The 22905-nt window shown below is 38.9% G+C and overlaps 2 pseudogenes across 2 annotated transcripts in view; both read right to left on the reverse strand.

Moving 5' to 3' along the window:
* LOC148110972 (NADH-ubiquinone oxidoreductase chain 2 pseudogene) overlaps positions 1-22905 on the reverse strand; it is a 42528-nt pseudogene continuing 19623 nt past the window's right edge. Inside the window, exon 2 of the transcript XR_015730953.1 lies at positions 1-22905. This exon is cut by the window's right edge and continues 16997 nt beyond it. The product of XR_015730953.1 is annotated as an NADH-ubiquinone oxidoreductase chain 2 pseudogene (transcript).
* The window catches only part of LOC148110971 (NADH-ubiquinone oxidoreductase chain 2 pseudogene), a 25346-nt pseudogene continuing 2441 nt past the window's right edge, over positions 1-22905 (reverse strand). Inside the window, exon 2 of the transcript XR_015730952.1 lies at positions 1-22720. The product of XR_015730952.1 is annotated as an NADH-ubiquinone oxidoreductase chain 2 pseudogene (transcript). The remainder of the gene's footprint in view (positions 22721-22905) is intronic.

Here is a 22905-nt window from a genome sequence, read left to right on the forward strand (position 1 = left end):
TAAGACCCCCATCAGTAGACGGAGATGTATAGGAATAGTCATACAATATCAACAAAGTGTCAGTATCAAATAGCTGCTTCGTATCCGAAGTGGTGGGTGATTGTAAAGTGGTGTTTTATAAGGCGGATTATGCAGATTATTAGAAAGGTGGTTCCGATTATAACATGAAGTCCGTGAAATCCAGTAGCTACAAAGAACAGTGATCCGTATACACTGTCTGAGATGGTGAAGGGAGTTTCTATATATTCTGATGCTTGTAGTGCTGTAAAATAAATTCCTAGTATGATGGTGATGATAAGGGCGTAAGTGGATTCTTTTTTATTACCGCTCATTATTGTGTGATGTGATCATGTAATGGTTGCTCCTGATGAGAGGAGCACTGCTGTGTTTAATAGTGGTACTTCTGTTGGGTTTAGTGGGGTAATTCCAGTTGGTGGTCATTCTGCCCCTAGTTCTGGGGTGGGGACCAGGCTTACATGGTATAGCGCTCAGAAAAACCCAAGAAAGAAGAACACCTCTGATGTAATAAATAGGATTATACCGTATCGTATATTTTTTTGTACGCCTTTTGTGTGATGTCCTTGGTAGGTGCTTTCTCGTACCACATCTCGTCATCACTGGTACATTGTGAGTAGGAGGGTGAGTAGTCCTATTTTTAGTACTATGGTCGTATTTGTATGAAACCAAAGGGCTAGTCCTGAAGCTAGAAGTAATGATCCCATAGCTCCTGTTAGTGGTCATGGGCTGGGGTCTACTAGATGATATTGATGAAGTTGGTGGGTCATTATGTGTTTTCTTGTAGGTATAGGATAATTAATAGTACAAATACGTATGCTTGGATGCAGGCTACTGCTAGTTCTAGGATGGAAAGTAAAAATAGTAGTAGTCATGTTATGATTCCTATGGTAATGTGGGTGCTGATAAAGTTTAGTGTGGCCGTGCCTACTATGGTTATAAGAAGGTGGCCGGCTGTGATATTAGCCGTAAGTCGCACACCTAGTGCTAGTGGTCGTATTAGTAGGCTGATTGTTTCAATAATGATTATGAATGGGATTAATGGGGTTGGAGAGCCCTCTGGAAGTATGTGGGCTAATGTGGTTGATGATTTTTTAGTTATTCCTGTAATAATTGTGGCTATTCAGAGTGGAATGGCTATGGCTATGTTTATCGATAGTTGGGAGGTTGATGTGAAGGTGTATGGTAGTAGGCCAAGCAGATTTGATAGCAGGATTATAATTAGCAAGCTTATTAGTACTTTACATCATTTTTGTCCGCTTAGGGTTAGCTGGTTGGTTATGTTTACTATGACTATTTTTAGAAATAGGGTGATTGCAGTTGTTGTGCGATTTCCAAGAAGTTTTGGTTTATGGTGGATAAGTAGGATTGGGATTAATATTGATAGTGTGGCTGTTGGAATTATTAGAAGTTCTGGGCTTATAAATTGTTCGAATATATTTATAGTCATGATAGTGTAGATGTTGATGTTTTAGGTGCGGAGTAGGTTGTTGGATTTGTTGTTATTAAGATGGTTTTAATTTTTTGTGTTATTAGATATAGTATCGTTCAAGTTCATAGGTAGATTATAAGAATATAGACTGTGTCGAGTTGTGGCATGTCACTGAGGAAAGCAGTGTTTCTTCTTCAACTTAAAAGGCTGATGCTGTATAAAGCTTCTCAGTGATTGTTCTGAGGTCAGCCATTGTTCGAAATAGTGTAGTGGGGTTGCTTCTACTGCGATAGGTATAAAGCTGTGATTTGCTCCGCAGATTTCTGAGCATTGGCCAAAGAATAATCCAACTCGTGATGTGGCTAGTGGAAGTTGATTTAATCGTCCTGGTACTGCATCTACTTTTACTCCAAGCGAGGGGACTGTTCATGAATGAAGGACATCTTCTGCAGTAACGACAATACGAGTTTGTAGGCCTGCCGGCATAATTATGCGGTGGTCTACTTCTAGTAGTCGTGGTGAGCCGTTCTGTAGGTCTTTTGTTTGAATTATGTATGAGTCAAATGAAATTTGAGTCTCATCTGAGTACTCATAGTTTCAGTATCATTGGTGTCCTGTTGCTTTGATGGTTAGGTAGGGGTTAAACACTTCTTCTATTAAATATAGAGATCGAACTGATGGTAGGGCTGTAAGAATTAGGATTATAATTGGGGCAGCTGTTCAAGCTGCCTCTAATTGTTCTACTTCTTCTGTTGGGTCATTATGTGTAAGGGCTGTTGTGGTTGCGGTTAGTGTGAATATTGTAATTACTATGGTTATTAAGCAGGTAAGTAGGAGGACGTGATCGTGTAGGAAAATTACTTCTTCTATGGTTGGTCCTATGGCTTCTTGTAGTGACAGTTGTCCTGCATATGGCATATGAGGACCACAGGTGCTGTGATTTAGCCATGACAAAGCTATGTAATTGTGTTTACTAGGTTCTCGGGAAGAAAGCATAATATGCGGTTAACTTGAAATTAACAGATGGCAGATTAAACCTGTCTTTTCTCGGGTCAAGGTCATTCTATGTAGGAAATAAGGTTACGAATAGGAGCGTAGGTGTTATTTAGTATAAATGTGGGTTCTGTGTGTGTGTGGTGTGGTGGTGGAGATCCGAAGAATCATTCCACATGTGTTTTTTTTCCTAGTGGTATATTGATTTCTCGTTTGCATGTTAATGCTTCTCATACAATAAATAGAGATATAAGTACTGCTACTATTGAAATGGTCGACCCAATAGAGGATAGTGTGTTTCATAGGGTAAAGGCATCTGGAAAGTCTGAGTATCGTCGGGGTATTCCTGATAGTCCTAGAAAGTGCTGTGGAAAAAATGTTATATTAACCCCCGTAAATATAACTCAGAATTGGGTTTTTGTTATAGTTTGATTTAAGGTGTACCCTGTAAATAGTGGAAATCAATGAGTAAGTCCTCCTATGATAGCGAATACTGCGCCTATTGAAAGTACGTAGTGGAAGTGTGCTACGACGTAATAGGTGTCATGTAGTACAATATCTAGTGATGAGTTTGCTAGGATAATCCCGGTTATTCCGCCGACAGTGAACAGGAAAATAAACCCCAATGCTCAGTAAATTGGGGTGTGTCATTTAATTTGGCCTCCGGCTAGAGTGGCTAGTCATCCAAACACTTTAATTCCGGTTGGAATCGCAATGATTATAGTTGCTGCTGTAAAATAGGCTCGACTATCAATATCTAGGCCCACAGTAAATATGTGATGTGCTCAAACCACAAAGCCTAAGATTGCAATGGATATTATTGCTCAAATCATACTTGTGTATCCAAATGTGTTTTTTTTTCCAGTATAGAATGTAATAATACTTGAAACGATGCCAAACCCCGGTAAGATTAGAATATATACTTCTGGGTGGCCAAAGAATCAAAATAGGTGTTGAAATAGTACTGGGTCCCCTCCTCCGCAGGGGTCAAAGAAAGAAGTATTTAGATTTCGATCAGTTAAAAGTATGGTGATAGCTGCTGCTAACACAGGTAGGGCCAATAGCAGTATAATGGCGGTGATAAGCACGGATCAGACAAATAATGGAATGTTAAATATTGGTATAGATTTAGGTTTTATGTTAATACATGTTGTAATAAAGTTGATTGCCCCCAGGATGGATGAGGCGCCTGCCAGGTGTAAGGAGAAGATTGCTAAGTCTACTGATGGGCCTGAATGTACCAGGTTTCCTGATAGTGGGGGGTAGACGGTCCACCCTGTGCCAGCCCCAGCTTCAACATAGGAGGAAGATAGTAGAAGAAGTAGTGCCGGGGGTAGGAGCCAGAAGCTTATATTATTTATACGTGGAAAGGCTATATCGGGGGCTCCGATTATTAGTGGAATTAGTCAGTTGCCAAATCCCCCGATCATAATTGGTATTACTATAAAGAAAATTATGATAAACGCGTGGGCTGTAACTAAGACGTTAAAAATCTGGTCACTGCCTAGTAGTGACCCTGGTTGGGTGAGTTCTATTCGTATTAGGATGCTTAGGCAGGCCCCGATTAATCCTGATCATGCGCCAAATAGAAGGTATAGGGTTCCAATGTCTTTGTGGTTTGTTGAGAATAATCAACGAGTGATGAACACAGGTAGTATGGCTGATTAAAGCGGTAATTTGTAAAATTATGTATAGGATATTCCTTGCTACCAGACCCCGTGGTGTACGAACATGTCAGACTGCAGATCTGAAGTTGGCAGCTGCCCGGGGTTTCTCCGTTTTTCTATACCGTGACAAAAACGGAGAAGCTGGGTTAAAGTCCGCCGGTTTGGACAGCTATCTGTTAATTAGCTTTATGTGGGATCGAGGCCCACTGATCCAGGAGAGCTTTAGTTTAATTAAAATATCTGCTTTGCAAGCAGGAGATGTGATTTTTGCATGCTCTAGCAGAAACTAAAGTGTTCTTTTTTGGGGGCTTTGAAGGCTCCTAGTTTTATATAACTTAAGTTTCTATATGTTTGGTGATATGGGTAATAGAAAGGCTGTTATTAATGTTATGATTGAAGTTATTGTTGGGTGTTTTTTGTTTGATGTTCGTCATTTTAATGATATAAGTGTAGTGTGTGGTGGTAGGATTATTGATGATACATATATTAGTCGTATGTATACGTATAAGCTGAGTAAGGATGTTATAGCTATTAAAGTAGCTTCTGTAATTATGCTGTTGGATACTATGTTATTAAGAATTAACCATTTTGGTATAAACCCTAATAGGGGAGGTAGTCCTCCTATTGAAAGGATCGTTGTTGATAGGGCTATTATAATGTATGGTGATTTGGTTCATATAACCCCCATGTCTTTGATAGTTGTTGAGGTTGTGGTGTTTATTAGTAAGAATACCGGGGTTGTAGTTAGGATGTAGATTATGAAGGTAATTATAGAAATATTTGGTGCTATTGTTATAGTTGCTAGAATTCACCCGGTGTGGGCAATTGATGAGAAGGCTATTAGTTTTCGTAATTGGGTTTGATTTAGGCTTCCAAGACCGCCAGCAGTGATAGATAGTATTGCAGATAGTAGTATAAGTGTGATATTGGTTTTATCGTGTGTTGTTAATAAGATTGTTAGGGGGGCAATTTTTTGTCAGGTTAAGATGGTTAGGGTAATTAGTGTTGTTGTGCCTTGTGATACATCTGGAAGTCAGAAGTGGAAGGGGGCGGCTGCTATTTTTATTATTAGGGCCAAGGTGATTATAGTTGTTGCTGTAGGTTCTGTTGTAAGGTGGATGTCTCAGTTTGAGGTGTTAATGGCGTTTATTGTGGCTGCGAATAGGATGGCTGTTGAGGCTATGGTTTGGATTAGGTAATATTTTGTTGCTGCTTCGGTTGCTCGTGGATGGTTTGGTTTTGAGATAAGTGGGATTATGGAGAGAGTGTTAATTTCTAAACAGACCCAGGTTATTAGTCAGTGTGTTGTTGATGTGATTATTGTAGTACTTAAGATGATGCTTGTTGTGATGATTAATCAGGATATTGGGTTAATTAGTAGGGGCCGTGTGGCATTTTCGGGGTATGGGCCCGATAGCTTGATTAGCTGACCTTACTGTAGGAAGTAGTATATTGGTAGTATAGAAAGTTTTGGGCTTTCTAGTCTAAGTTCGAGTCTTAGCTTTCTAGGTTATTAAGGAGATGATTTGAACATCTGTGTGGAGGTTTTAAGCCTTTTGCATGGCCTAGCTTTGCTACCTTAATAATATAAAAATACGGGAGATTTTTAAAATTAACCCGGAAATGACTATGTTTGAAAGGGGGAGAATTTCACGTTTGAAATTTTTCTCCGAGAAAATAAGTTAAAATCTCGGATTAAAAAATTGTGTTTGGTATTTTCATAGTAAATAATTTTCACGGGGCGTGAGAGGGGGGGGTGAGGTTGGTGTAAAAATAACTCTATGGAATTTTGGGACAGGATGGAATATTATATTTTTGTCGCATGTTTTTTTTTCAACTTTTAAAAATTGAATTTTGAAAAATAATTTATTGGGACAAACCTATAATAATCGATTAATAATGATTTGTGGTCAAGGAAAAAATATGTCTAACAAACATGAAAAGTATATCCACGGGTAGGGAATGTGCCAGGCCAAGAATATAGCTCCACCCGGACTAGATGGTCTACGCCCCGGTGAGGGGAACGGTAACGGGCAAGTGAGTGTCAGATGAAAGGTAGAGAAAAAAAGGACAACCAGGGGTGGAACGAGCATAGCTGATAAGAACATGAGGGTGAATGTACCAGTATAAAGGGTGCGACCAAATGCCTCTTAAAAAGCAAGTAGGGAGGGATGGTTCCGGGCCATTAAGATGACCTTGAGAGTGTAACCAGCGGTCTTGGAAAGAACACCAAGGGAGGAGTTACAATATATGGACGTGAAAAGCGGGACTGTGTACTTTAAGTGGAAGGATAGAGGGTTTCACGGGCTGGGTTACATCATGGGACACCATTCGGAACAGGATAGTCATGGTTACTAAGAATGGATAGCCGAAGATAACATGGAAAGTTAGGGTAATGAGGAGGTAAATTTCATGTTTGATAACAGATTTTTTATACAAATAATTATAGTATAATTCCCGTTTATTAGGCGTGAGGCAAATCATTAATGTATAATTATACATAGTGAAATAAAGACTATAAGCTAAGGGGTACATATAGTCGAATTCGGGATTAAACATTGGGGGGGGGTAGGGGGGGGGTCCTAGGAGAGTTATTTATTTTTTTGCAAAGAGTAGTTTAAGTAAAATACTGGCTTTGGGGGGCGGGAGATTGTTGGCTCCGTGTCTACTCTATCAAGGTAGTCCCTGCTCGGGCACGCTCCCATTGTGGGGGTGTACCTAGGAATGCTATGCTGGTGGAGGTATTAAGTAGGCATATGGCTAGGGTTAGGGGGAGGTATTGTTTTCATAGGAGGTGTATTAGTTGGTCATAGCGGAATCGTGGGTATGAGGCTCGAATTCATAGGAATAGGATTGTTAGTATTATTGTTTTGGTTATAAGGTTGATGGTAAATAGTTGGGGGTTTATTGTTCCCGGGTTTATGAATATTGTGGCAGATAGGGTGTTTATTAGCAGAATATTGGTGTATTCTGCTAAAAATAGTAGTGCAAATGGGCCGGCTGAGAATTCTACGTTGAAGCCCGATACTAATTCAGATTCTCCTTCTGTTAAGTCAAACGGTGATCGGTTAGTTTCGGCTAGTGTAGATGTGAATCATATTATAGCTAGTGGTCATGAAGAGAATAATAGTCATGTGTGGTTTTGTGTTTCTATGAATAGTATTAGTGAATATCCTCCGGATATTACAGCTATTGAGATGATGATTAGTCCTAGGGTAACTTCGTAGGAGATGATTTGCGCTACAGCGCGTATAGCCCCTATTAGTGGGTATTTTGAGTTTGAGGATCAGCCAGATCATAGGATGGTGTAGGTGAATATGCCGGATATGGCTATAATAAATAGCAACCCCAGGTTTATGTTAGTTAGTGTGGAGGGTATTGGTATTGGTGCTCAGGATGAGAGGGCTAGGGTTAGTGCTATGATTGGTGATAGCGTAAATAGGATGGGTGATGATATAGTGGGTTTTGTTGCTTCTTTAGTAATTAGTTTTAGGCCGTCTGCGATTGGTTGGAGTAGGCCAATTGGGCCTACTAGATTAGGCCCTTTTCGGTGTTGTATGTATCCTAGGAGTTTTCGTTCTAGCAAGGTTAGAAATGCTACGGCAATAAGAATTGATAGAATGTATAGTAGGGAGTTGATGATGTTTAGTGTGGTCATGGGTGTTGTTAAGGGTGTCCTTAATTAACCTTATCTTGGTTTAGTGCTGTAATTTATGTGTTGGTGTTTAATTGTTATTAAAGCGTGCTTGTAGTATTGGCTTTGCTTTATCGGTCCTTTCGTACTGGATAGAGCATATTCATAGATAGAAACCGACCTGGATTGCTCCGGTCTGAACTCAGATCACGTAGGACTGTTAATCGTTGAACAAACGAACCCTTAATAGCGGCTGCACCATTAGGATGTCCTGATCCAACATCGAGGTCGTAAACCTTCTTTTTGATATGGGCTCTTGAAGAAGATTGCGCTGTTATCCCTGGAGTAACTTGGTTCAATTATCAGCTGTGCTGGGTCATTTATTGGCTTGTTGGCCTGTTTTATAGTATGAGGTATAATCATGTTATTTGGAAGTTCTTTTTTTTTCCAAGGTCGCCCCAACCGAAAGTATTTATTATATGGTTTAATAGTTTAGTTTAAGCTTCACAGGGTCTTCTGGTCTTATGTTGTTATTCTAGCTTTTTTACTAGGAGATCAGTTTAATTGATTTATTATAAGAGACAGTTGGACCCTCATTTTGCCTTTCATACAGGTCTATAATTAGTAGACAAATGATTATGCTACCTTTGCACGGTTAGGATACCGCGGCCGTTTAATTGTTCACTGGGCAGGCGTTGCCTTTAATATTTGTTTAGCTAAAGGTTATGTTTTTGTTAAACAGTTGGGATCTTTGTTTGCCGAGTTCCTTTTATAATAGTTGATCTTTCTTTATAATGCGCCTGTGTTGGGTTCACAGTTAGTTTTAAGATGTGTAGTGGTTGATTTAATGCCTATTGTGGTCTGTTAATGACTAGTGGTTTATCCGGGTCTAGTGGATAGGTGCATATAGAGAGGTTATCTTATTATTAGTTCTAGCATAATAGTACCCATTGATATGGGTTTACCCTTAGTTGGTTTGGAGTTTATGTTAAATATTTGAATTTTGTTTAGAATTCTTTAACGATATTTTGTTAGTTGGCAGCTTTAAAGCCTACTGGTTTTGGGGTGTAAGCTTTTCTCTCAAATTCAGGTTGTATCCTGTTTCAATAGGGCTGTACCCCTATTGATTGCCCTTATGTAATAAATAGTTATTTTTTAGGTTTAAGGTTGAACTTATATTCTTTTTTAGGTAGCCAGCTATCTCCAGATTCGATAAGCGTTTCACATCTACTTTTAAGTCTTCCCACTCTTTTGCTACAGAGAAGGGTGTGCCCTTTTGGCTGCTTTAAAGTAGCTCATCTGGTTTCGGGGTGTAGGCTATGATTCTTCTTGTCTTGTGTTTCTTGCTAGACCATGATGCGAAAGGTACAAGAGTTAATCTTTGCTGTTTGTTGCTTAATAGTTTCCCTTGCGGTACTAATGGGATAATTTACTTTTCGATCACATCTACTTAGTAGGTCAAATGTTTTGTTTTATTGGTTTGATATATTCGGGTAAATTTATATAGGCTCAAAAAGATTATTATAATGTCGTTCGGTTGTAGGTCGAATGCTTTAAGTAAGCTACTTTTTGTTTCTAAGCGCACTTTCCAGTACGCTTACCATGTTACGACTTGCCCTGCTTTGGGTGGTTGTTTGTGTTTATGAATTTTTTGGTTGTGTTGGCAGGGATGACGGGCGGTGTGTACGCATCTCATTGCGTTAGTTTCTATTGGGTATGTTATTCCCACTGTACTGCTAAATCCGCCTTCAGTTTCTATTTCATAGATTTATCCGTGTTTTCTGATTAAGAAAATGTAGCCCATCTTTGGCCCGCCCATAAGTTACACCTCGACCTGTCGTATTAGTGTATGACTATTTTGCTCACTTTGTTTCTTTCACAAGGTAGGCTGGCGACGGCGGTATATAGACTGTTAGGCTAGGGCGGGTTGGGTGATCGTGGAGTATCGGTTATTAGACAGGCTCCTCTAGGTTGTTTTGAGATACCGTCAAGTCTTTTAAATTTTAAGTTTTTACTCGTAGTTATTTGGCGAACAATGGGTAATTTAATTGTTGTGTTAAGGCTGGGCATAGTAAGGTATCTAATCTTAGTTTGTGTCCTAGCTTTCACGAGTGGAAGTTGTTTGTTATTAGGGCGTGGTTAGTGTGACTTATGGCTTTTTACAGCCCAGTTTAGCTTCGTTCCTAATGTTTAGACATGCTATTAGTCGTGCTTTACGCCGATTAGTATTATTTTGGGTCTGTCGTATAACCGCGGTCGCTGGCACGGATATTAACCGGCCCTGATATCCTCTTGCTAGGTCAAGCTTGCGCTTATGGCCTAATATTATCTACTGCTGCTGACCCGTGGGGGCGTGGCTTATTTTGCTTGGCGTTGTGGGCTTGTGCCTGATACCTGCTCCGGCCAATGGTGTGGTGGGCTATTTCACTGTAATGGTGAGGCTTGCATGTATAATTAGGGGATGAAGTAATAGGGGGTTTAAGACCAAGACCTTGTGTGATCAGGTAGAACCGTCTTAGCATTTTCAGTGCTATGCTTTAGATAAGCTATGATAACATTTAATATAAAAATACGGGAGATTTTTAAAATTAACCCGGAAATGACTATGTTTGAAAGGGGGAGAATTTCACGTTTGAAATTTTTCTCCGAGAAAATAAGTTAAAATCTCGGATTAAAAAATTGTGTTTGGTATTTTCATAGTAAATAATTTTCACGGGGCGTGAGAGGGGGGGTGAGGTTGGTGTAAAAATAACTCTATGGAATTTTGGGACAGGATGGAATATTATATTTTTGTCGCATGTTTTTTTTTCAACTTTTAAAAATTGAATTTTGAAAAATAATTTATTGGGACAAACCTATAATAATCGATTAATAATGATTTGTGGTCAAGGAAAAAATATGTCTAACAAACATGAAAAGTATATCCACGGGTAGGGAATGTGCCAGGCCAAGAATATAGCTCCACCCGGACTAGATGGTCTACGCCCCGGTGAGGGGAACGGTAACGGGCAAGTGAGTGTCAGATGAAAGGTAGAGAAAAAAAGGACAACCAGGGGTGGAACGAGCATAGCTGATAAGAACATGAGGGTGAATGTACCAGTATAAAGGGTGCGACCAAATGCCTCTTAAAAAGCAAGTAGGGAGGGATGGTTCCGGGCCATTAAGATGACCTTGAGAGTGTAACCAGCGGTCTTGGAAAGAACACCAAGGGAGGAGTTACAATATATGGACGTGAAAAGCGGGACTGTGTACTTTAAGTGGAAGGATAGAGGGTTTCACGGGCTGGGTTACATCATGGGACACCATTCGGAACAGGATAGTCATGGTTACTAAGAATGGATAGCCGAAGATAACATGGAAAGTTAGGGTAATGAGGAGGTAAATTTCATGTTTGATAACAGATTTTTTATACAAATAATTATAGTATAATTCCCGTTTATTAGGCGTGAGGCAAATCATTAATGTATAATTATACATAGTGAAATAAAGACTATAAGCTAAGGGGTACATATAGTCGAATTCGGGATTAAACATTAGGGGGGGGTAGGGGGGGGGTCCTAGGAGAGTTATTTATTTTTTTGCAAAGAGTAGTTTAAGTAAAATACTGGCTTTGGGGGCTAGAGATGGATAATCTCTCTTTGATGCTCTAGGGGTAGACCCAGCTTTGTCTTACAAGGGCAATGCTTTTAATAATAAGCTACTGGAGCATGTACTAGTAATTGAGATTTTGTTTTCTAGTCAGCCAAGTAGGGGGTTTATAATAAAGAACGTGAAATATAGAATAGCGGTTACTTGGCCGATGGTTGTAAATGGTGGTTCTACAGGTTTAGTAGCTGCTCATGTAATTGTGATAAATGTGGCTACTAAAGTTCAGAATACTAGTTGTATTAGTGGGCGGAAGGTTATAGATCGTATATGTGAGGTGTGTGTAAATGGTATTGTTAGCAGGATGGCTACTGATAGTACAAGGGCTACAGTTCCTCCTAGTTTGTTTGGGATTGATCGTAGAATGCCGTAGGCAAATAGAAAGTATCATTCTGGTTTAATGTGTTGTGGTGTTACTAGTGGGTTGGCTTTTGAGAAGTTTTCTGGGTCGTTAAAGATATTTGGGGTGAAGGATATAATGATAAATAGTGTTGTTATTATAACAGCGAGTATTAGTATATCCTTGTGGGAGTGGTATGGGTGGAATGGAATTTTGTCAATGTCTGAGTTTGTTCCTAATGGGTTGCTGGAGCCTTCTGTGTGTAACAGTATGATGTGAATTGAAGATATTGATATAATAGCAAATGGGAGGATGAAGTGTAGAGCAAAGAATCGTGTTAGAGTTGGATCATTAATTGAAAATCCGCCTCAGAGTCAATTGGTTAGTGTTGTACCAATATATGGTACGGCTGTTAATAGATTTGTGATTACTGTTGCTGCTCAGAATGATATTTGTCCTCATGGTAATACATAGCCAAAGAAGGCTGTTGCTATGAGAATGATTAGTAGTATTGTCCCTGAAAGTCAGACATTTTTATTTAGGAAAGACCCGTAGTATAGTCCACGAGCGATGTGGATATAGATACAGATGAAAAATATAGAAGCTCCAATTGCATGGAGATTTTGTATGATTCATCCGTAGGGCACATCTCGTGTAATGTGTACAATGGATGAAAAGGCTAGGTTAATATTAGCTGTATAGTGGATTGCTAGGAAGAAGCCGGTTATGGTTTGTAGGGCTAAGCAGGTTAGTAGTATAGACCCGAAGTTTCATCAAGTTGAAATATTAGATCCTACTGGTAGGAGGTTAAATAGTATGAGTATATGTTGGTTGGACATTTTTGTAGTTGATTTACAACAGTGGTTTTTCATACCGCAGGTCTCGGTTGAGCAAGAATTATGATTATAATGAATTACTTTTTTGGTTTGATTTTGTTGTTTTTGGTTTTAAGTGTTGTGGCTTTGAGTGTGATTTCTGTGCCTTATCAGGGGGTGATTGCTTTGATAGGGGTTTCTTTTTTTTGTTGTATTTTTATGGTTGCTCTGGGTCGTACGTTTGCGGCATTAGTAATGTATATTGTGTATTTAGGGGGGTTGGTGGTTATTTTTGGGTATTGTGTGAGTGTGGAGAAGGATAGTGTTGTTTTAAAGATTAGTGGGGTTAAGAGTTTTGTTATTCTTATTTTTGTATTATTTGTTATTTTATGGTTGCTGGTAGGTGGGGTTGGTGGTTTATTGGTTTATACTAATTGGGAGGATTTAGTTTGTTTAGAGGTAAATGGGGGTAGTGTTTTTTATTTTAGTGGGGGGGTTGGTTTGATTGTGTGTTCTTGGGGGTTGTTAGTTGTGTTATTTTCTATTTTGGTAATTTTGGGTTGGTCTCGGCTTGGGGGTTTTCGTCCATTTTAGACGGTGATAATTAACAGGATTAATATTAGACTAGAGGTGAATATAGTTATATAGTTTTTGATTATATTTTTTTGTTGTGTTGAAAGATGAATAGAGGGTTTGATTGTATTTGTTAGGCCTTTTGGCCCTCAGTTTTCTATGGCTCAAAGATCTATTAGTTCGGTAGATATTTGTTGGCTGATTTTTAATGTGCTGATTGTAATGGCTCGATGGGGAATGTTAAAAAAGGCCAATTGGTTAAAGAATAGGTTTTGTTTATTGAGTTTTTTTGGTTTTATGTGGTAGGTTGTGTATGATAAATCTTTTGATAAAATGATGCCTATAAGGGTGGCTATCAGTGCTATGAGTTTGATTGATTTTGGTATTGTAATTGTTGTGGTGGTTTGTAGGGTTGAGATTTTTGTTAGTGTGCCTATTAGGATTGATGCTAGTATTAGGCGGGTTAATGGGTTAATAGTGGTTTTTGTTTCTTTGTGGGTGTAATGATGAGTTCGTGGGTATCCTGTTATAGTAGTTAATATAATTTGTGTACTGTAGCAGGCTGACAGGATGGTTGCGATTACAGTAATTATAATTACTCAGGAGTTGGTGTGTGAGTTAATTAATGTTTCAATAATAGTGTCTTTTGAGTAAAAGCCGGATAAAAATGGTATACCTATAAGTGATAGATTAGCGATGGTTAGGAATGATGAGGTTATTGGTAAAGTTTTTAGTAGTCCGCCCATTATTCGAATATCTTGTTCGTTGTTTAGGTTGTGGATATAGGAGCCTGAGCATAGGAATAATATAGCCTTGAAGAAGGAGTGGGTGATTATGTGTAGGAATGCTAGGGTTGGTTGGTTTAGTCCGACTATTGTTATTATTAGGCCTAGTTGGCTTGTAGTAGATAGTGCAATGATTTTTTTAATATCTAGGTGGGTGGTTGCTGCTGCAGCAGCAAATGTTGTTGTTGTTGCTCCTAGTAGTAAGCAGATGGTTATTATAGTGTTGTTGTTATGTAGAATTGGGTGTAATCGGATTAGAAGAAATACTCCGGCTACTACTATTGTACTTGAGTGTAATAGGGCTGATACTGGTGTTGGGCCTTCTATGGCTGAGGGTAGTCATGGGTGGAGGCTGAATTGTGCAGATTTTCCTGTAGCTGCTGCTAATAGTCCCATTATTGGGAGAATGTTGATTGTTTCATGTTGGGCTATGAGTTCTTGTATGTTGATTGATGATGAGGTTATTAGTCATGCAGTTGTTATAATGAGGCCGATGTCTCCGATGCGATTGTAGATAATTGCTTGTAGGGCTGCTGTGTTGGCGTCTTGACGGCCGTGCCATCATCCGATTAGAAGAAAGGATATGATTCCAACACCCTCTCAGCCAATGAAGAGTTGATATATATTGTTTGCTGTGATAATTACTAGTATTGTAATTAGGAATAATAGAAGGTATTTTGTAAATTTGTTGTTGTTGGGGTCGGTTGTTATATACCAGCTGGAAAATTCTGTGATGGATCATGTGATAAATAGGGTGATTGGTATAAATGTTAATGATAAGGTGTCTATGTTAATGGAAATATTAATGTTTTCTGTTGGTGTAATGATTAATGGTGTTAGTGATAGTGTAAGCTCACTGTTGTTTGATAGTTGGTTAATTGGGATTAGGCTAATTAGGAATAATAATATGAGATTCTTTTTGGCGTTATGTGGTTTTAAGATGGATATGGTAAGAGATAGGAAAATGGTTATGATGATTGTTGGGGTAATTGAGCTCATTTCTACCACTTGGATTTGCACCAAGGATTTTGGTGCCTAAGACCAGTGGAATGCTATTATCCTTTGGTAGAGGGGGCTGGTGTTTAGTCCCAGATTAAAGAGTTAGCAGGTCTTATGGCACCCTCGATGTATGAGGGTTGTTCCTAATGTCAAAGTCACAGTTTGATATTTTTTTTAAATTACATACACTTAAATAACCAGTTCTGGTTTAAGAGAGATTAGTATTAATGGGATGATGTGAAGAATTATAAGGAGGTGTTCTCGTGTGTGTGTTGGATGCGTTGATGTATTTAATAGTGGTGTGCCTGTTTGTGTTGATAGAAATATATGCAGGGAGTATGATGCTGTGATAAGTATTGATAATCCAAATATAATGATTGTTGTTGGGCATCAATTGAATAATGAGGATGCAATTAGCAGTTCTCCTGTGAAATTCATAGTTGGTGGGGTTGCAATGTTTATTAGGTTAATTAGTAATCACCAGGTTGTAAGTATTGGTAGGATATTATGAAACCCACGTGTGAGGACTATAATTCGGGTTTTAGTTCGTTCATAAGTGGTGTTGGCTAGACAGAATAGTGCGGAGGAGGTAAAACCATGGGCAATTATTAGGGCTATGGCTCCTGATAGGCTTCATTGTGTTTGAATTATGATTGCAGCAATTACTAACCCCATATGGCTAATGGATGAGTATGCGATGAGGGATTTTAGGTCTGTTTGTTGTAGGCAAGTTAGATTTGCTAGTGTTGCCCCCCATAGGGCGAGGACAATGAATGGTAGGAATAGATCTGTTTTTATTGTTGGCAGGATTTGTATTATTCGGATAATGCCGTATCCTCCTAGTTTTAGTAGAATTGCGGCTAGTACTATGGAGCCAGCAATTGGGGCTTCTACGTGGGCTTTTGGTAATCATAGATGGAGGCCGTAGATTGGTATTTTTGCTAAAAAAGCCCCCAGACAGGCTACTCATAGTGTTAGTTCCGTCCAGGGGCTAGTTGGCTGTATTATTTGTATAAATAAGGTTGGGGTGTTTGTTGTGTTGTTTAAGAATAGAATGGTTATTAATAGTGGTATTGAGGTTATTAGTGTGTATAGTATGAAGTATGTGCCTGCGGTTAGGCGTTCAGTTTGTTGTCCTCATCGTGTAATAATAATAAGGGTTGGAATCAGGGTAGCTTCAAATATAACATATATAAGAGTTAGATTAGAGGCTATAAATGTTAGTGAGATAAATAGTTGTAGTATGATAAGTGTTGTGAGGAATGTTCGTTGTCGTTGTAGGGGTTCTTTAATTATTGTGTGTTGGCTAGCTAAAATTGTTATTGGCAGGAGTCAGTATGATAGTGATAATAATGGGGCTGATGTGGAGTCAAGGTGTAGGTATATATTGGAGTTTGGTTTTAATAGGCTGAGACTAAACAGAGCGATAATGAATGAGTATGATGTTGTAGTTTGGTAAATTATTTTTGGTTTTAATATTAGAATTATTGGGATAAGTATTATAGTAGTATAGATAATTTTTAGCATTATAAAAGATTTAAGTTTTTTAAGAAGTCATTTCCGTGAGTTCGTGTAATTGCAACTACTAGGCTTAGTCCGATGGCTGCTCCGCAGACTGAAATTGTCAGTAAGATAATTGGTATTGGGATTTGTGACATGGTTAATGAGGTGGAGGTAAACATAACTAGTATTGTAAATACAATAAGTATTATTGTCTCTACGCACATTAGGGCTAGTATTAGATGTTTGTGTTGTAGTGATAGGGCGGTTATAGTAACCATAAATGTTAGGTATATAGTGGTTTTTATTAATTCCATTACTATGGCTTATGATGGTAAGTTCTTTTGAGTCGAAATCAAATATCTATTAGACTACCGTAGTATTCTGTTCATTCCAGCCCGCCCTGTAGTCATTCATACAACAGTCCTAGTGTAAGGATTATTAGTAGTACTATGGTTAGTGTAATAGTTGTTGTAGGCGGGTTAGTGTTTATGCTTCAAGGGATGGGAAGTAGAAGTACGATTTCTAGGTCGAATAGAATGAATAAAATTGCAATTAAGAAGAATTGGATAGAAATAGGGGTTCGAGCATTTCCTAGTGGGTCAAAGCCGCACTCATATGGTGATAGTTTATTAATATCGGGTTTTATAATAATGTGGATATTGACTGTGTATAGCGCTATTGCTGTTATTATGGCTATTATAATAAGGGTAGTGAGATTCATTATTTCTTCCCTAATGGGGCTTAATGCTTGGAGGGCACTTGTACTATTATACTAAAGAAATAAGACCCCCATCAGTAGACGGAGATGTATAGGAATAGTCATACAATATCAACAAAGTGTCAGTATCAAATAGCTGCTTCGTATCCGAAGTGGTGGGTGATTGTAAAGTGGTGTTTTATAAGGCGGATTATGCAGATTATTAGAAAGGTGGTTCCGATTATAACATGAAGTCCGTGAAATCCAGTAGCTACAAAGAACAGTGATCCGTATACACTGTCTGAGATGGTGAAGGGAGTTTCTATATATTCTGATGCTTGTAGTGCTGTAAAATAAATTCCTAGTATGATGGTGATGATAAGGGCGTAAGTGGATTCTTTTTTATTACCGCTCATTATTGTGTGATGTGATCATGTAATGGTTGCTCCTGATGAGAGGAGCACTGCTGTGTTTAATAGTGGTACTTCTGTTGGGTTTAGTGGGGTAATTCCAGTTGGTGGTCATTCTGCCCCTAGTTCTGGGGTGGGGACCAGGCTTACATGGTATAGCGCTCAGAAAAACCCAAGAAAGAAGAACACCTCTGATGTAATAAATAGGATTATACCGTATCGTATATTTTTTTGTACGCCTTTTGTGTGATGTCCTTGGTAGGTGCTTTCTCGTACCACATCTCGTCATCACTGGTACATTGTGAGTAGGAGGGTGAGTAGTCCTATTTTTAGTACTATGGTCGTATTTGTATGAAACCAAAGGGCTAGTCCTGAAGCTAGAAGTAATGATCCCATAGCTCCTGTTAGTGGTCATGGGCTGGGGTCTACTAGATGATATTGATGAAGTTGGTGGGTCATTATGTGTTTTCTTGTAGGTATAGGATAATTAATAGTACAAATACGTATGCTTGGATGCAGGCTACTGCTAGTTCTAGGATGGAAAGTAAAAATAGTAGTAGTCATGTTATGATTCCTATGGTAATGTGGGTGCTGATAAAGTTTAGTGTGGCCGTGCCTACTATGGTTATAAGAAGGTGGCCGGCTGTGATATTAGCCGTAAGTCGCACACCTAGTGCTAGTGGTCGTATTAGTAGGCTGATTGTTTCAATAATGATTATGAATGGGATTAATGGGGTTGGAGAGCCCTCTGGAAGTATGTGGGCTAATGTGGTTGATGATTTTTTAGTTATTCCTGTAATAATTGTGGCTATTCAGAGTGGAATGGCTATGGCTATGTTTATCGATAGTTGGGAGGTTGATGTGAAGGTGTATGGTAGTAGGCCAAGCAGATTTGATAGCAGGATTATAATTAGCAAGCTTGTTAGTACTTTACATCATTTTTGTCCGCTTAGGGTTAGCTGGTTGGTTATGTTTACTATGACTATTTTTAGAAATAGGGTGATTGCAGTTGTTGTGCGATTTCCAAGAAGTTTTGGTTTATGGTGGATAAGTAGGATTGGGATTAATATTGATAGTGTGGCTGTTGGAATTATTAGAAGTTCTGGGCTTATAAATTGTTCGAATATATTTATAGTCATGATAGTGTAGATGTTGATGTTTTAGGTGCGGAGTAGGTTGTTGGATTTGTTGTTATTAAGATGGTTTTAATTTTTTGTGTTATTAGATATAGTATCGTTCAAGTTCATAGGTAGATTATAAGAATATAGACTGTGTCGAGTTGTGGCATGTCACTGAGGAAAGCAGTGTTTCTTCTTCAACTTAAAAGGCTGATGCTGTATAAAGCTTCTCAGTGATTGTTCTGAGGTCAGCCATTGTTCGAAATAGTGTAGTGGGGTTGCTTCTACTGCGATAGGTATAAAGCTGTGATTTGCTCCGCAGATTTCTGAGCATTGGCCAAAGAATAATCCAACTCGTGATGTGGCTAGTGGAAGTTGATTTAATCGTCCTGGTACTGCATCTACTTTTACTCCAAGCGAGGGGACTGTTCATGAATGAAGGACATCTTCTGCAGTAACGACAATACGAGTTTGTAGGCCTGCCGGCATAATTATGCGGTGGTCTACTTCTAGTAGTCGTGGTGAGCCGTTCTGTAGGTCTTTTGTTTGAATTATGTATGAGTCAAATGAAATTTGAGTCTCATCTGAGTACTCATAGTTTCAGTATCATTGGTGTCCTGTTGCTTTGATGGTTAGGTAGGGGTTAAACACTTCTTCTATTAAATATAGAGATCGAACTGATGGTAGGGCTGTAAGAATTAGGATTATAATTGGGGCAGCTGTTCAAGCTGCCTCTAATTGTTCTACTTCTTCTGTTGGGTCATTATGTGTAAGGGCTGTTGTGGTTGCGGTTAGTGTGAATATTGTAATTACTATGGTTATTAAGCAGGTAAGTAGGAGGACGTGATCGTGTAGGAAAATTACTTCTTCTATGGTTGGTCCTATGGCTTCTTGTAGTGACAGTTGTCCTGCATATGGCATATGAGGACCACAGGTGCTGTGATTTAGCCATGACAAAGCTATGTAATTGTGTTTACTAGGTTCTCGGGAAGAAAGCATAATATGCGGTTAACTTGAAATTAACAGATGGCAGATTAAACCTGTCTTTTCTCGGGTCAAGGTCATTCTATGTAGGAAATAAGGTTACGAATAGGAGCGTAGGTGTTATTTAGTATAAATGTGGGTTCTGTGTGTGTGTGGTGTGGTGGTGGAGATCCGAAGAATCATTCCACATGTGTTTTTTTTCCTAGTGGTATATTGATTTCTCGTTTGCATGTTAATGCTTCTCATACAATAAATAGAGATATAAGTACTGCTACTATTGAAATGGTCGACCCAATAGAGGATAGTGTGTTTCATAGGGTAAAGGCATCTGGAAAGTCTGAGTATCGTCGGGGTATTCCTGATAGTCCTAGAAAGTGCTGTGGAAAAAATGTTATATTAACCCCCGTAAATATAACTCAGAATTGGGTTTTTGTTATAGTTTGATTTAAGGTGTACCCTGTAAATAGTGGAAATCAATGAGTAAGTCCTCCTATGATAGCGAATACTGCGCCTATTGAAAGTACGTAGTGGAAGTGTGCTACGACGTAATAGGTGTCATGTAGTACAATATCTAGTGATGAGTTTGCTAGGATAATCCCGGTTATTCCGCCGACAGTGAACAGGAAAATAAACCCCAATGCTCAGTAAATTGGGGTGTGTCATTTAATTTGGCCTCCGGCTAGAGTGGCTAGTCATCCAAACACTTTAATTCCGGTTGGAATCGCAATGATTATAGTTGCTGCTGTAAAATAGGCTCGACTATCAATATCTAGGCCCACAGTAAATATGTGATGTGCTCAAACCACAAAGCCTAAGATTGCAATGGATATTATTGCTCAAATCATACTTGTGTATCCAAATGTGTTTTTTTTTCCAGTATAGAATGTAATAATACTTGAAACGATGCCAAACCCCGGTAAGATTAGAATATATACTTCTGGGTGGCCAAAGAATCAAAATAGGTGTTGAAATAGTACTGGGTCCCCTCCTCCGCAGGGGTCAAAGAAAGAAGTATTTAGATTTCGATCAGTTAAAAGTATGGTGATAGCTGCTGCTAACACAGGTAGGGCCAATAGCAGTATAATGGCGGTGATAAGCACGGATCAGACAAATAATGGAATGTTAAATATTGGTATAGATTTAGGTTTTATGTTAATACATGTTGTAATAAAGTTGATTGCCCCCAGGATGGATGAGGCGCCTGCCAGGTGTAAGGAGAAGATTGCTAAGTCTACTGATGGGCCTGAATGTACCAGGTTTCCTGATAGTGGGGGGTAGACGGTCCACCCTGTGCCAGCCCCAGCTTCAACATAGGAGGAAGATAGTAGAAGAAGTAGTGCCGGGGGTAGGAGCCAGAAGCTTATATTATTTATACGTGGAAAGGCTATATCGGGGGCTCCGATTATTAGTGGAATTAGTCAGTTGCCAAATCCCCCGATCATAATTGGTATTACTATAAAGAAAATTATGATAAACGCGTGGGCTGTAACTAAGACGTTAAAAATCTGGTCACTGCCTAGTAGTGACCCTGGTTGGGTGAGTTCTATTCGTATTAGGATGCTTAGGCAGGCCCCGATTAATCCTGATCATGCGCCAAATAGAAGGTATAGGGTTCCAATGTCTTTGTGGTTTGTTGAGAATAATCAACGAGTGATGAACACAGGTAGTATGGCTGATTAAAGCGGTAATTTGTAAAATTATGTATAGGATATTCCTTGCTACCAGACCCCGTGGTGTACGAACATGTCAGACTGCAGATCTGAAGTTGGCAGCTGCCCGGGGTTTCTCCGTTTTTCTATACCGTGACAAAAACGGAGAAGCTGGGTTAAAGTCCGCCGGTTTGGACAGCTATCTGTTAATTAGCTTTATGTGGGATCGAGGCCCACTGATCCAGGAGAGCTTTAGTTTAATTAAAATATCTGCTTTGCAAGCAGGAGATGTGATTTTTGCATGCTCTAGCAGAAACTAAAGTGTTCTTTTTTGGGGGCTTTGAAGGCTCCTAGTTTTATATAACTTAAGTTTCTATATGTTTGGTGATATGGGTAATAGAAAGGCTGTTATTAATGTTATGATTGAAGTTATTGTTGGGTGTTTTTTGTTTGATGTTCGTCATTTTAATGATATAAGTGTAGTGTGTGGTGGTAGGATTATTGATGATACATATATTAGTCGTATGTATACGTATAAGCTGAGTAAGGATGTTATAGCTATTAAAGTAGCTTCTGTAATTATGCTGTTGGATACTATGTTATTAAGAATTAACCATTTTGGTATAAACCCTAATAGGGGAGGTAGTCCTCCTATTGAAAGGATCGTTGTTGATAGGGCTATTATAATGTATGGTGATTTGGTTCATATAACCCCCATGTCTTTGATAGTTGTTGAGGTTGTGGTGTTTATTAGTAAGAATACCGGGGTTGTAGTTAGGATGTAGATTATGAAGGTAATTATAGAAATATTTGGTGCTATTGTTATAGTTGCTAGAATTCACCCGGTGTGGGCAATTGATGAGAAGGCTATTAGTTTTCGTAATTGGGTTTGATTTAGGCTTCCAAGACCGCCAGCAGTGATAGATAGTATTGCAGATAGTAGTATAAGTGTGATATTGGTTTTATCGTGTGTTGTTAATAAGATTGTTAGGGGGGCAATTTTTTGTCAGGTTAAGATGGTTAGGGTAATTAGTGTTGTTGTGCCTTGTGATACATCTGGAAGTCAGAAGTGGAAGGGGGCGGCTGCTATTTTTATTATTAGGGCCAAGGTGATTATAGTTGTTGCTGTAGGTTCTGTTGTAAGGTGGATGTCTCAGTTTGAGGTGTTAATGGCGTTTATTGTGGCTGCGAATAGGATGGCTGTTGAGGCTATGGTTTGGATTAGGTAATATTTTGTTGCTGCTTCGGTTGCTCGTGGATGGTTTGGTTTTGAGATAAGTGGGATTATGGAGAGAGTGTTAATTTCTAAACAGACCCAGGTTATTAGTCAGTGTGTTGTTGATGTGATTATTGTAGTACTTAAGATGATGCTTGTTGTGATGATTAATCAGGATATTGGGTTAATTAGTAGGGGCCGTGTGGCATTTTCGGGGTATGGGCCCGATAGCTTGATTAGCTGACCTTACTGTAGGAAGTAGTATATTGGTAGTATAGAAAGTTTTGGGCTTTCTAGTCTAAGTTCGAGTCTTAGCTTTCTAGGTTATTAAGGAGATGATTTGAACATCTGTGTGGAGGTTTTAAGCCTTTTGCATGGCCTAGCTTTGCTACCTTAATAATATAAAAATACGGGAGATTTTTAAAATTAA

Source organism: Pantherophis guttatus, unplaced genomic scaffold, assembly GCF_059756535.1.
Source record: "Pantherophis guttatus breed Tessera unplaced genomic scaffold, ASM5975653v1 scaffold_39, whole genome shotgun sequence".
In the NCBI taxonomy this organism is placed as follows: Eukaryota; Metazoa; Chordata; class Lepidosauria; order Squamata; family Colubridae; genus Pantherophis; species Pantherophis guttatus.